The sequence below is a fragment of the Mastomys coucha genome, unplaced genomic scaffold (assembly GCF_008632895.1).
Source record: "Mastomys coucha isolate ucsf_1 unplaced genomic scaffold, UCSF_Mcou_1 pScaffold13, whole genome shotgun sequence".
Lineage (NCBI taxonomy): Eukaryota > Metazoa > Chordata > Mammalia > Rodentia > Muridae > Mastomys > Mastomys coucha.
This window is the reverse complement of record NW_022196895.1, coordinates 74394846-74399359: the sequence shown is the minus strand read 5'-3', so window position 1 is coordinate 74399359 and position 4514 is coordinate 74394846.

The window sequence follows — 4514 nt, the reverse complement described above, 5'->3', positions numbered from 1 at the left end:
TAAGTAACACCCACAGCATCCTTCACAGGATTTAAAATCTATTAGGGAAATCAGATGGATATAGGCATTCACAGTCAAGATTAGTAATAGAAGAATGGAGTAACTCAGAGAGAGATTATAGGATCTAGAGAGTAGAAGAAAGTATTGTGAAAGGTAAGAACTTTAGAGTTACTGATTGAGACACAGGATACTTAGTAACATTCGAATATTAATGAAGTAATAAATAGTTTTAGTATGTTGTTCTGTTACATTGAAAGATACTTAAACATTTTTTACTTATTTGAAGTTGAAATTTAAGTTGATGTCCTGCAACCTCTTTGGTAACTTTAATCAAGGGACTGTTATGCTAAACATTCTGACTATCTCATAAAAAGTCTTTAGCAGGACAGCGTTGTCAATGAGGGTACATTCTGCTAGAGCGAAATCTGTCATTTTCAAAGGGGCGGTGAGTTAACTGGGTAGGCAGTGCTGGGGACACATGGCAGACAAAGGTGATTATAGGGAATTTGCCAATTAATTACACGGAAATTTAAAACCAACGCATCCAGTGAGCTGTAGGCCGAAGATATGAAAGCTAGGTAGATATGATCTTTAGAAAAGTACATGGACAATTAATGCTCAAAGAAATATTAACAGTAATCTTGCTCCTCATTTACTGATGAAGAAAGGCAGCTAGACTCACAGAAGGCTTTGATCTGCCAAGGCTTGAGCAATGTTCTTTCCGCTTCATTATGCTCCTTAGATTTTTTTTCCCTATTTCTCAAACTAGTAGTCCCAAACCAGGAAGACACCAAACCAGCGATCTACTAAGACCTAACGGTGACAGAGGTAGTGAGGTTCCTTTCTAGATTCTACAACCAATCACGCAAAGCACCTTGGACAACTTTGGAAACCTTCCTTAAGGGGTCAGCTTTCAAAGCGACCCAGCTTCTTTCATTAGCCATTGGTGGGGCAAATTACAACTGATGTCCTAAGAAGTCTAGGGAGGCAGTTTTCTCTCAGAGTCTGGTAGTTGTTTTTTTCCACAGATACCAAATTCTCCACATGGAGATTTGTGCCAGAAAATAATCTTCCATGTGTATCAATGCCGTAAGCAGTGACTGGCCTGGGTTAGGCACGTAAATAAGCTCTGACTTCAAAGGGTTGCCCTGTTAGCTGCTTCACCCACTCTTAACCTCTGCCTGGTGCTGCTCTCAGAGACTCCTGCTAACCTGGATGTGGCAGTTGGGCTCCTGTGACTCCTGGAGAATAAGCTTCCTCCCTCCCTAAGTCAACAGATATGTTCAACACCATGAGAATAATTTACCGTACTGTCATGTACTGTAAGGAGTACAATTATTGGTGAGATTAATTCAGTGTTCTCCTGAAGGGACAATGATACTTCTTAGGTAGAGCATCATTAATGCAATGACATAATGAAGGATCTAAAGAGAAGTGCACTCTCAGAAGTCATGGGAAAATAGAAGTGGGATTTTATGTGAATACTCATGAGCATTGATGGTCAACAGACCTTTGTCTGAGCCCATTTCTTATGGATGGTTATCTCAATTGTCTGTATGTGTTTGGTGAATTCTGCTAAAAGAAGGTTGTGGCAAACCTTGTTCTCCAACCTTCTAATCCTGATTTATCCACAGATTGTCTCAATTTTGGTGGAAAATGCTTCATAAAGTGTAATCATCAAAACTATACCACCAACATAAACATATACAGCACACACACACACACAAACCTACTTAAACTACGGCTTGTATTTAGTATGCTTAATACAGTAAATAAACACTTACTTGGGACTGCCAACTGACAAATGCTTTTTTTCTTAATTTAACCTAGCAGAGGAAGAAAAAGTAATGGATCAATGTCACAATGCTTCTTAAAGGGCAAAAGCAAAAGCCCTGTACTGCCATTTGTAAGGTACTGTTGCGATTAGCTGCCCGCAGCCTTCTGTCCCTCAGCCGTGAGAGGGTTAAACCCCTAAATGCTGCTCTGACCCGGGTGTTGTGGGAGGAATTTTGAAGCAGTTGTCAGTGGTGACTGGATGACATTTTGAATCTCTCCTAATCTCTGAGAGTCTCTGACCAGGCTAAAGTGCAGAAAGAAAACTGAAACCCAGCTGTCTAGAAGAAGGAAAGAGTGGCAGTGAGGAGGCATTGAACAGGACCCTCAGCTGCTGTACTTGTACAGTATGGGAGGTCAATGGCAAATTTAGCTTCATGTTTCCTTTCATCAATGTGAGATGCCAAGAGCAATGGATGAGCCTGAGGGAAGATGGGAGGCAAGTAGTGGGGGGGACAGAAGGAAAGAGGAGGGAAAAAGAAGAGAGGGGGGAGAGAAAGCTTGCAGAAATAGATCATTTGTTGTGGGGCACATGTGTGCAGGGCTGAAGTCCTGGAAAACAGGCCAATACCTTGTTTCAGCGTCAAGTCTGAAGGTTGAGATTCCAACTGGAGCTCGAAGCTTTGAGTGGAAGAACGCAAACAATTTTCAACTATTTTTCATTAGCCAAGGGCTCATCCACCTTACAGCATATGAAACCAAACCCAAAAGTGCTTCAGCAACGTGTGCCAGGACACATAGTTGATAAATGGCACAGCTTAGACTGAAATCAAAGTGTCCTTGAGTTATTTTGATTAGATTGTTGGTCAGGTTACAAACACTACTCTGTGTTTCATCTTCAAAGACAGTGCGGTGGGTCTTTGCCCCATGTGAGCTTTACCAGGTCAAGTTTTGCATGGGTTATGCTGCCTTCCCACCTCTAGCAGCCCCTGAACTAGGCTTGTCATTTCTATTTTTAAAGCACAAGGCGGATCAGATATGTACACCTAGGGAATGAGACTCTTTCCTGGCAGGGAGCATGTCACAGCGGATCTCCTCCACCTTCTCAATGTCTCTATTGAGAGTGACATTCACTCTACCTCCCCCCTAGCGATGACAGAGTCCTGACTGTTTTCTTTGTCTGCCACTGGGTTTCTAGATGACTGGCAGGTGGTTGTAAGGACAAATTCCTCCCTGACAATTTCCCCGAAATCCTCTTCTTTGCTCTACCATTTCCCTAACTACTGTCTTGGGAGCGATTGTTCTGGGGACCACGATGGGAAGGTTGCACGCACATCGTCTCTAATTTGCACATTTCTTTTAGAACTGGGAAAAATGAAGCCCCGCTTACAGAGTCTGCCAGAATCACAAGTTTAAAAAAAGGCAGAGTTTGAATGTCAGTCATAAATTACATCCTTCTCTGCTTCTTTCCCCTTCTAATAATCGCCTCACGGATGCTTTATCTACACAGACACACTCACGTGCATATTATTAGAAAATTAACGAAAGAAACAGTCCTGACCAAAACAATAAGAACTGAGTCCTAAGGCACAGGGTAAAAATTATAGTTGTGTGTGTGTATGGGGAGGGGTTCATATTTAAAATACCTGAGGAAAAGTTACCTCACGTATGAACAGTTAGCAGAAAGAAGCCCAAAGACTCTTTCACGAAAAGATACGTGTGTCCATATATAATAAAAAAATAGAAATGAAAAATTATACTGCAAAGCCATTTTTTTTAAACTTAGAAGATTGGCAAAATTCCACAAGATCAAAGCATCCCCTGTCGTTATGGCTGTGGGAAGCAAGCTCTTTTTATACATTCCTGGTGGAAATTTAAATGAGTAAAATCCCTACAGAGGGCAATTTATTGGTATCTGTCAAAATTACAAATGCAAATACCCTTTGGCCCAAGAATACCACCTTTAGGAGTTTATATCACAGATATAGTTGCCCATGCACCGAGAGGCATGTTTATAATGTTGCTTCCTGTTTATAACAGAATGTTGGAACCACACAGAAAGCCTGTTGATTAGGGACTCCAAACACATCATCATATATCCATCTAGTAAAATTATGTGCATCATGTTTAAAGGGGGGGTAAGCTGTCTATATGTTGATGTTGAAATATTCCTATGATACACTAAATACTTTTAAAGGAAGGCAGAAAATAGTGCGGAAGAAAACCCTAATAAGTGCTTTCTAAAATGGGGGCGGAGAACAATTAAAAAGTAAAATAGCTCTGAGAGATGCAGGACAGGCCTGCAGAAGGCATTGCATTGTGATGTTGTTGAGGCTTTTGTGGGATAACTAGGCAGGTGGGAAAGGGAGTGCATCCCTTCACTGGCTACTGTTTAGCTTTTGTGCCTTATGAAAGAATCGCGTTCTACTGAAGAGAAAAGATCATAGAGGTAAAGTTTTTGAATCAGCTGTATGGTCATGCGACAGGCCAGTAGGAAATAGAAAGTGGGGCTCAGCCAGCCAAAGCCCCAGCTGTTCACAGCGATAGGTTACCACAGTATAGGATATTCCACAGTGCAAACTGGTGACTGGATCATGGGGTTAGCACCTGTGAAGAGCTGCCCTGACAGCAGAGTTTGAAGGGCGCTCCTGTCTGATAGGGAAGTAAACCGTAAAATGTACTTTCTGGTTTCTGAGACCTTAGTTAGCTTTGGTGTCTATAGCATACAATGGGCAATAACT